The sequence below is a fragment of the Nannospalax galili genome, unplaced genomic scaffold (assembly GCF_000622305.1).
Source record: "Nannospalax galili isolate Female #2095 unplaced genomic scaffold, S.galili_v1.0 scaffold1138, whole genome shotgun sequence".
NCBI lineage: Eukaryota > Metazoa > Chordata > Mammalia > Rodentia > Spalacidae > Nannospalax > Nannospalax galili.
In genome coordinates this window covers 3,258,048-3,269,280 of record NW_008342297.1, presented here as the reverse complement: position 1 = coordinate 3,269,280, position 11,233 = coordinate 3,258,048, and the positions used below count along the sequence as shown (strand labels likewise).

Genomic DNA, 11,233 nt, shown 5'->3' with positions numbered 1-11,233 from the left:
AAAGAAGTCTAAAGAAACTAAAACTACATTTATTGGAGTAAGAGCATGTATAAATTATCCTTATGGAATTTTAGCTGCTAACCCAGAAAATTTTACCATTTATAATCATGGGGAATCTTATCATGTAAAATGTACAAATTGTGTGTTTACTAATTGTCTTATTTCCGCATTGGATGAAGATTATTCTGTAATAGTGCTATTAAAGCAACCTAGTTTTGTTATGCTTCCAGTAGATTTAGGATCAGATCCTTGGTATGATAATTCAACTTTACAAACATTGAGGAATTTGAATGAATTAATCAGGCCAAAAAGATTCATTACAGCATTGATATTGGGCATAGGTACTTCGCTTACTGTTTCCTCTATTGCTCTAGTGGAAGAAGTCAAAATGGCACATTTTGTAAATAATCTTAACAAGAATATTTCATTGGCTTTAGCAGATCAATATAGCATTAATCAAAAGCTAGACATGAGGATAAATGCTTTAGAAGAAGTGATTTTAGCTTTAGGATCGGAAGTGCAAAATTTAAAGGTACAGCTCTCTACTAAGTGTCATGTTAGTTTTAAATATATTTGTGTGATTCCTTTGAATTACAATACATCCTTGTATTGGAATGCTACCAGAAACCATTTGTTAGGAGTATGGAAAGACACTGAAATATCTCATGATATGCAGGATTTGCAATTACAAATATCAGCTATGAGTCAGGCACATTTGGATGATTATAGCGCAATCACTAAAGAATAATCACTAAAGAATAATTTGATTTCACTTAACCCTTTTAATTGGGTGCATAATTTGATTACTACAGGTGTCATCATAGGAGTAATTCTTTTCCTTATCTTTCTGCTCCCAGTCATCTTTCGCCTAGTTTTTTCTTCTGTCTCATCTCTCCACCGAGAATTACACGAACTACATTTAAAAAATAAAAAAAGGATGAAATGTCACGCCATCTCCAATGAAGCCTGTGTGAGATCCTCCGTGGGTTGAGGCTGGAACTTCAAGGAAGGTTGCTTCTTGGAATTGGCTGTGCTAAAAACCATGCAGTGTACGTGGCATGGTTTTACTTGCTATTATCTTTCTGTCACTATATCATGGGCTTTCAGGGGTCCCGGAAAGCACCTGGTGTCCTTGACACCACTGTCACTGCCTTTATTGAAATCTTTTAATCATCCTAGTATGCAGGAAGAGTTCTCAGGAACTCAATCACCTGAGACAACTTTGCCTCAAGATGCATCACTATTAATGAAAGCCATTTTAGATGTAGCAAGAAGTAGTCAAGCGGAATTAATGCTGGAAAGTCCAGGGAATAACGGATTTCTAGAAGAGAGACATAGATGGGTAAATATAGATAGAAGAAGGGTTTCTTGGTATTCATTACAATTCATGGATAAATTGGCAAGATCAAGACCACCATGGTGTCTTTTGACAAAAAAATCAACAAGAGAGCATTAAAAGGCAACTACAGACTGTATTTGAAAGTTGGAAAACATAGGAGGGAAGGATGGTTTCATAGGTCCCTAACATGGGATGATTTTTTAGGATCTAAGGGGTTAAGGAATGACTTAGAAGCCTGATGGCCCACTACAAATAAGCAACAAATGTTATCAAATAGTTAAAAATGTAGTATCAGGCACAGTTGATATTGAAAGTACTTGGTGTTTTAAGGTCATCCTGACCTGAAATCACAAAACTAAGCAGAGTTCTGAGTGCGTAAACTGGTAGTAGAAACCACAGTATCATAAAGCAGGAATTTGCTGGCTGGTACCAGGTTGATAAGATGAGGAAATGTGTTTTGGCTATACATGATGGTTGGCAAAATTGTTTCACTTTTACTGAAAATCTTAGGAAGTGACTCATTGCAGAACAGTCATGCTGATGATGAACTTTTGCAATCTTTGCTGTATATATTTCAAACCTTGCAGCTGCAAAAATACACTCAGACCTTCACCAAGCTCTTGTGTGTCTGTTTGTCACTCGCCGAATCCTTGCCCACTCTCTCGAGGACCCTGTTCCCGTCGGACTGAACTGCTCCGGCCTGGGCTGGTCCGTCGCATATTGTTGAAAAAAGAAAAGAAAAAAAAACCTGACTAAAAAAATCCCAGGCCCAGATGAATTTACAACAGAATTCTACCAGACATTTAAAGAAGATCTGCAACCAATTCTGCTTAAATTATTCAAAACGATAGAAACAGAGGGAGAACTCCCAAATTCCTTCTATGAAGCCAGCATCACTCTAATACCCAAACCAGGTAAAGACACAGCCAAAAAAAATAAGGAAGAAAGAAAGAAAAGAAAAAAAAAGAAAACTATAAACGCATATCCTTAATAAACATAGATGCAAAAATTCTCAACAAAATCCTTGCAAACTGCATACAGATGTACATCAAAAAGAAAAAACCACCATGATCAAATAGGTTTTATTCCAGAGATACAGGGATGGTTCAATATACACAAGTCAATAAACATCACAAATCATATAAATGGACTCAAAGACAAAAGCCACATCATCTCAATAAATACAGAAAAGGCTTTTGACAAAATTCAGCATGCATCTATGTTCAAAGTCCTAGAGGGAATTGGACTGTGAGGAATATACCTCAACATAATTAAAGCTATATACAAGCCCACAGCCAATATCATTCTAAATGGAGAAAAACTGGAAGCATTCCCATTAAAATCAGGAACCAGACAAGGATGTCCACTATCTCCACTGCTTTTCAATATAGGGTTTAAAACTCTGGCTAGAGCAGTAAGACAGGAGAAGGAAATTAAAGGAGTAATAATTGGAAAAGAAGAGGTCAAACTACCAATTTTGCAGATGATATGATACTATACCTAAGAGATCCCAAAAGTTCCACCAGAAAACTCCTAGAAATGATTAACACTTTCTGTATAGTGGCAGGTTACAAAATTAATCTACAAAAATCAGTATCCTTTCTATATATAAACAAGCACAATCAGAGAAATAGTACAGGGAAAACTTCCCATTCACAAGAGCCTCAAAAAAAAATACATACATATATATCTCAGAATAAACCTGACCAAAGACATCAAAGATCTCTACAATGAAACTTTTAAATCTTTAAAGAAAGAAATTAAGGAAGACACCAGGAGATGGAAGGACCTCCCATGCTCATGGATTGGAAGAATTAATATTGTGAAAATGACCACCCTTCTAAAAGCCATTTATAGATTCAATGCAATCCCAATAAAAAGTCCCATGACATACTTCACAGAATTAGAAAAAAAATCCTTAAATTCATATAGAAGCACAAAAGATCCTGGATAGCCAAAGCAACCCTGACCACAAAGAGCAACACTGGGGGGGACTACTATACCAGATCTCAAACTACACTATACACTACAGAGCTATAGTCATAAAAACATCATGGTACTGGCACAAAAATAGACACAGATCAATGTACTATAATTGAAGACCCAAACCCTAGTACACACAATTTCAGCCACCTGATATTTGACAAAGGTGCCAAGAACACACAATGGAGGAAAGAGCATCTTCAACAAATGGTGCTGGCAAAACTGGATCTCCACCTGTAGAAGAATGAAACTAGATCCTTATCTTTCACCTTGCACAAAAGTTAACTCCAAATGGATCAAAGACCTCAATGGGAAACTGGAAACCCCAAAACTATTAGAAGAAAACATTGGCAACAACTTACAGGATATAGGTGTAGGCAAGGATTTTCTAAATCAGACAGGAGTTGCTCAGGAATTAAGGTCAGCAATCAACAAGTGGGACCTCATTAAACTAAAAAGCTTCTGTACAGCAAAAGAAACAATCAAGAAAGTGAAAAAGAAAACCCCAGAATGGGAAAAAAATATTTTAAAGAACTCAATAAACAAAGAATTGAGAAACCAAATGACCCAATGAAAAGATGGGCTAAAGATCTAAACAGAGAGTTCTCAAAGGAAGAAAAAAAGATGACTAAGAAACATCTCAAAAAGTGTTCAACATCCTTAGTAATTAGGGAAATGCAAATTAAAACCACCCTAAGGTATCACCTTATCCCAGTCAGACTGGCTAGGATCAAGAGAACAAATGATACCAAATGGGGGCGAGGATGTGGATAAAAGACAATGCTCATTCACTGCTGGTGGGGCTGCAAACTTGTTAAACCCCTACAGAAAGCAGTGTGGAGAACCCTTAAAACCTAAAAATGAACCTGCCATATGACCCTGTTATACCATTCCTTGGCATATACCCAAAGAACTCATCCTATTGCAGACACACTTGTACATCCATGTTTGTTGCTGCTCTTTTCACAATAGCTAAGAGATGGAAGCAACCTAAGTGTCCCTCAATTGATGAGTGGATAATGAAAATGTGGTTCATTTATACAATGGAGCTCTACTAAGCAGTAAAGAAAGATGAAGTCTGCAGGTAAATGGATGGATCTAGAAACTGTTATACTAAGAGAAGTAACACAGACTCAGAAAAATAAAAGATGCACATTCTCCGTCATCTGTGGATCCCAGCACCAAATCCTGATAAGTGAGTACATATCCTGATGTAACTGTAGGAACCAGGAAAATGGAAGGGAAGCAGAGACGTAAAGGGAAAGAAGGAACCAGAAAGAGAAGAAGAATAGTAGGAGAAAGGTGGTACTAAGGGAGAAATGTAGAAAGGGGGCAGTTAGAGGGGAGGGGGGCTATACAAGGAACTATGGGAGTTAAGGGAAAGAAGGAGCTCAAGAGAGGTGGGACCACAGCAGACAGAAATTATCATGGGAGAAATGGGGACACTTTAAATTGGGAGAGCTTGGAGGGAGACCATGACAGGGAGGGAAAAGGGAGAGATAAACAGTGCCCAGCGAGTGTAAAACCAGAGAGAAGTGTATTAGTCCAAAACCTACTGAAAATTTACACAAATAACATCTCTACATGAGTCCATGAGTACAGCTAAAGACCACATAACAGGAAACAGTACCAGACAAGAGAAATCTTATCTTGAGTTGTTGACCAGGGTGGTCCAAGAGACTCCCCAAATTACACAGGCTACCGGCACAGTCCTTGATGGCCTCCCAGAACTTGATGGTAAGTCCCTACTGCTGAAGACAGGACATACTTTAGACAGGATTTGAAGCAATGGAGCTGGAACTGACCTGGAAGCCACTTCCCCTGAGGGCTAGCTCTCACAGCTTTGGAGAGGACTATGCGAGCTGCTAAGGGACAACATCAATTGATGGTCCAACCCCGGCTTCAAGGCCTAAAAACCACATCAGTGACCAGCACAGCATATGACATTGATGCAGTAGTGGCAATTTTATCTTGGGATAATCAACAGTTACCTAATCGGACTTAAAGCCCACTCAATGGGAGGAAGCTCATCTGTGGTACCATAAACCTAGCCAAATGTACATAGGTAGAGAGGTCATAGATCTTATCAAAAAACTCCAAGGCTGTCACATCCCTAGACAAATGTAATACGGATCCTTAAATCTGTAGATAAGTGTCCCAGTCCACATCCATCAAAGAAGCTTCTTTTTCAAGAGACAGAGATTAGTACGGAGTCCCACAACCAGTCACACACAGAGATTGTCTGTGAACTGCCCAAGCCTAAGTGGCACATCTATGATGCAACCTCTACACCTAAGACTCACGGAACATAGAACAAAGGATGAAGAGAGCACTAACGCATCTTTCAGTTCTCATCAATGAAGCTCCCTCATGCAACAGAGGGCCAGGAACACAAAAGGTCACAAATGGCTAAAACGCAAATAAGAGTCTGCAAAGTGTAGGAAAGGACTCCTATATTAAAATCCACACACCCGAGGCTCAGGGATCCTTGCGGAAGAGGGAGCAGAGATTGTAAGATCCAGGGAGGAGGTGCATGACCATAGGAAATAGTCCTACAGGCTCCTGGGTCTCTTCTCATACAAACCTACAGCAATGGTGTCAGCATGCACGAGACCCATGCAAACTTAAGCAGACAAAAACCCAGCACAGAACTGTGGAAATGAACAGCAGGCCCCAATCTTAGTGAAAGAATGAGCTGATCTTCTTAAAGGGAGGGACTCTAGATAGACTGACTAGATCCCAGTGGATGAACTTGCACTGAGAGACATCTGGGTATACTAACTCTACATGATAGGCCTTAACACAAATGACAGAAGGTATGAACTCCAGCGGGGGCGGGGGGATGGGAGGGTGCCAAAGGGAAAGGGGGTATAAAGATAATTTTCTGTATGAAATACATAAAAATTCAATAAATTTTTTTTTAATTTAAAAGGTTCATATCTTTAACCTAAGCACTCAGGAGGCAGAGGCAGGAGAATCTCTGTGAGATCAAAGCCAGCCTGGTCTACATAGGAAGTTCTGGGCCAGCTGGGGCTACAGGGAGACCCTGTCTCAAAAAAAATAAAAAATGAAAATCGAAGGTAAAAACATCATGAATGTTTCAATGTTGTTTAATCAAACAAATGCACAGTTACATTCTACATACGCATATAAGTACTTTGAAATCTGGAAAACTTCTGTGCATATAGTTAAGAGTGCCTTCCTATAGAGTGTGATTTAGTAATAATAAAGGGAAATTTTTGTGTTTGTAAATTATTTGTTGTTGTTTTGAAACAGGGTAGCCTCAGCTGTCCTGGAACTTGCTAGGTAAACCAGGATAGCCTAGATCTCACAGAGATCCACCTGCCTCGGCCACACGAATGCTAGGATAAAGGGCATGTCCCACCATGTCTGACCCTTTTAATTAATTTTTTTAAGTTTTACAAAGTAGTAGGTGGGGCTGTGACATTTTGACAGGTCACGGAATTCATTCACATTTATCCTACTTCCTCCATCCCCTGCAAATCGTTCTTTTCTGCTGCCTTGAAACACATATTCACATATTTCATTGCTGTCTCTTTGTCCCCGACCTACTCACATGCAAATGTAAAGGCATACATATAAATTTAAATCTAGATTGTAGCTTGGAAGACACATGCAATCACAGCATGGGTATGCACATTCATATCATTAGGGGCCAATATAGAATTTTCTCTCAACTAGTGAACTGGCACAGACAAATCTTTAAATGGGGAGATATTCCAGATATAGCTAATTAAAACAGAAAATCAGAACTCAGCAGAGAACCTGTTTTTTAATGCCCAAAGCCAGACTATTCTTCATACGATAAAGGAGAGATGACGTACCTTGGACAGTGGCTTTCCCTGGTGGCAGTTGATCCCACCAATGAAGACTACGTTGGGCATCACAGGTCTGGGGAACTCCAACACAAGTCGGTGCGTAACAACCAAATGGACACTTGGGCAAAGAGATCATACATGGTCACTGGGGTTTGGAGAACTTCAGAGGCGATTTCTACAGGAGTTTTGTAAAACTGGGGGCAAAATGCACGCTCCCCCATATGGGAGATAAAGTTCCAAACTCGCTCCTCAGTCATGGCATCTTTGAATCTCAAGAGACCTCTGGTAACATAGGAAAGAGGATCGGGGCACTGAGCACCTTCTTCAAGGTAGTGGCAAAATATTCGTCTGCTGAAGACCACGGATGTGAGGGAAAAGTACTTGGCAACAGTTAAGCCGCACACGTCAAAAGGATCCAGAAACACGGCACCAAAAGAACTCTGCTTTAAGTATTCGACTAAGTTCTTATCATTAAACAAACTTTGACAATTTGAAAATACTAATTCAAAAAAAAACTGGCTGAGTCCTGCACTACAGCAAGCAAGCCCTCTTGAGTCTTCCACTGACTGTCAACAAAAGACTTGACCACATACCCAAATCCTCTAGACTGTAAGAACTTGAATACGTCTTCACCATAAAATTCAGTGATCTTCCCAGTTGCCAACTCACTTCTTGCATGACTGCCACGACCTCATGTCCTTTGTGGACGAGTTTCTCCACAACCTACTGCATGGTAAACCAGTGGCTGCCATCCAGGGGCACCAGCAGCAGCTTGCCTGCCTGGGCAAAGCCCGATGCCTGCAGCAGACACAGGCAGAGAGGAAGAAGGGGTGCCACAACTGCAGAAGCCATGGGACAAAAATAGCAGAGCAATCCAGGTGCTGAGACTCTGTGCTCATCTAATGGAGAAGCTGGAGGAAGTAGAGGCACAAATCCCACCACAGTGAAGACATATGTGTATATTTCTAAGTCACGCTAAATTCGCTGCTAATGATTTACCCCAAATAACAATAATTAGTGAACGACACTGGCTGAAATACTGCTTGTGTGGTCTCCAGATAAGATGCCTTGGGAAGATCATGTAGCACTGCAATGTCAATTTTGAAACAGAGTTACAAAACAATGTGCTTGGATTTTGAGAATTTAGAGTTCAGAAAAGAAGGTGCTTGTAAGGAGCCTCGGCATTCGTCACGTGTTTGCCTGTGCATCATAAGTGGAGAGGCTAAGAGGGATGGAAAGTAAGATGTGAGAGTTAAGAGGAAGAGGTAAATGTGCCAGAGAGGGTCACAGGCAAGGTGGCCCCTCACTAGAGCGCTCAGCGTGCAGGGAAGGACTGAGCCAGAATGAAACCGACTCTACCACCTACTCTGCTCTTGTCAGTTTGGCGACTCTGCAGAGTTGAGCATGCAGGAGACTCAACTGAGGGCCCTGAGCTGGGGGACACTGCCCTGCTGTAGGACACAAGCAAACCAGTGACCCAGCCACACCCCTGACAAAACTACTTAGTCTCTCTGAAACACTTGCTGTCTAATACTCAGTGGAAAGTTTCTGTTCCTTTAGCAACGTTTCTCAGACAGGACGACCTTATTTCTGAGCCTAGCTTCGAGACAGACATCCAGGCAGAAGGTAGACGATGAACAGCATTGAGCCCCTAAAGTCCTGCTGCCACCGAACACCCCAATGCCCACACGGAGCTGCTGCAGGCCCAATGGCCAGTTGCTCTTTCCTGGGAAGCAACAGGTCTCTTGGGGCTCAGAACTTCCAGTGTTCACCACAGTTCCAGGACAGAAACATGACCAGGGTCCCAAGTACAGATGACAAGAAAGGCACAGGCCTGGTGTGGGACATAGGTTTGGTGTTGAGTAATTAGATACATGGTAATGTAGCCACAATGTTTGACACATGTACAATGCAACCTCTACACCTAAGGTTCTGGGACTATAGCAGAGCAGGGGCAGAAAGAATATTCATGCATCTCTCAACTCTCACCAGTAAGCTTCCTCATGCAACAGATGGTGCTTAGCCCAGAAAGCCACAACTGGCTTAAGTGAAGAGACTAAGAGGAGACAGAGTGCTTGTTTCTGACAAGGACTCCTGTATCAAGCCTCTGCCACATTCTCAGAGACCACTGTGGAAGAGAGGTAAGAAGATTGTAAGAGCAGGAGGTGGTGGGTTTTCTAGACTGTTGAGAAGTTACTCATCTGAGCTCACAGCAATGGTGACACCATGCACAAGACCCACTGAAGCTCAAGCCAGACAAAATCCCAGTATAGACGTGGGGAAGTGGGGGAGAAGACCCAGCCTTAGCTGGGGAGCTATTGGCGACTGATAACCGCTGGGAGAGGAAGGTCAGTTTTCTTTAAGGCTCTCTTTGAGGCAGGTTAACGAGGCTCTAGTGGATGGATCCACACTGAAGGATGTTTGGGCAAACAAATTTGACTCAATAGGCCTTAACATATATGACAGAGTACACGAAATCTGGCAGGGTTACTATAAAAGGGGAGCAGCTAGGGGAGGGCGTCCAAATATGATCCAAATGTAGTGCATGAAGTTTGCAAAACCAATAAAAGTAACAATTTAACAAAGAACAGACAGAAATGAGCGCACACATGCCATGCCTCCTTCTCAGCTTATTTTCTTCACTCTTATACAGCCAAGGACCCAAACCCAGGGAACAGAACCCCAGAGTGATCTGGCTCTTCCCAGACTAATGGATTAACATTAATGTAATCAAGACAATTGCCAACAGACATGCCCACAAACCAACCTAATCTAGAGAATCACTCATTGAGAAGCTCTTCTCAGAGGATTCTAGATTATGTCAAGTTAGCAATTAAATCTAGCCTCTATCCCTTGTCAGTTTGACATACAGACATATCACTTTAAGCTTCAATTTTCCATCCTTTGTTTCAGACTTATCTCTTAAATGTCCAAAGTCTCTAAACTGTGAGCTCCTACAAAATAAAAAACAAACAGATGAAGAGACAGCTCAGCAGTTAAGAATATGTACTGTTGTTGCAGAGGAACAGAGTTCAGTTCCCAGCACCCACATCAGCAGCTCACAATCGCCTGTAACTCCAGTTCCAGGGGATCCGATGCCCTCTTCTGGACTCTAAGGACACTACACTCATGTGCACAAACCCACTTTCTCTCTGTCTGTCTCTGTCTCTGTCTCTCTGTTTCTGTCTCTCTCTGTGTCTCTCTGTGTTTCTCTCTCTGTCTCTCTCCCTCTCTCTCTCACACACACATTTAAAATAAAAATAAAATATTTTTTTAAAATAAAGTTAATATACTTCCAACATAAAAGCACAGAATAAACAGTCTTTGGTTGTGTTGTATGTCTGTCTGTCTGTTTGTTTGTTTATTTGTTTGTTTGTGAGTGACAGGGTCTCCCTGCAGGCCCAGGATGGCCCCCATATCACAGAGATCAGCCTGCCTCTGCCTCCCAAGTGCTAGGATTAAAGACGTATAGCACCACACTGGGTAGAATAAACATTCTGAAAGGAAAATAACTGGGGCATTAAACAAAGCAAAACAACCCCAAAATCCAGCAAAGAAACACCAAATTTTGTAGCTCCAATGTCCAGACTCTGTGGCTTATAATGTAATCTTCTGGGCTCCAGAGGACTCAGGTGGCCCCTCTTCTATAGATCTGCCACCTGCGGCACACACACCCTGGCTCTTAGACTTACACAGGTTCCACTCCACATCTTTAGCTGTTTTTGGTGGGTGTCCTGGGCCTGGCATCACCAATATCCTGGAATCGTCATTGTGTTTTTACCTTCAAGCTACACACAATGTCTTCTCGGGGCCTTCCTTGCAGGGACTCCAATTCTGCCACTCAGCTGCTCTCTATGACCTCTACAATCTTACATCCTTCAAAACCTGTATCCTGAAAAATGACACAACACTGCCAAGGTCTGTTGTCAGGTTGAGATGTGGCCTTGGCCTGTTGGACCACAGCTAAATCAGTTTCTGTGTGCTGACCCCAAGGAAACACTTTGCTATTATGCCAGAGTAGGGCAGGAGGCTTCTCTACAAAGGTGCTGATCTCTCATGTACAGCTCCTCCT

General features: G+C 41.6%; 1 pseudogene; it reads right to left on the bottom strand.

The window, feature by feature from the left end:
- Positions 1-7,167: 7,167 nt before the first annotated feature.
- Positions 7,168-8,013, bottom strand: LOC103738257 (annotated as a pseudogene).
- Positions 8,014-11,233: the final 3,220 nt, after the last annotated feature.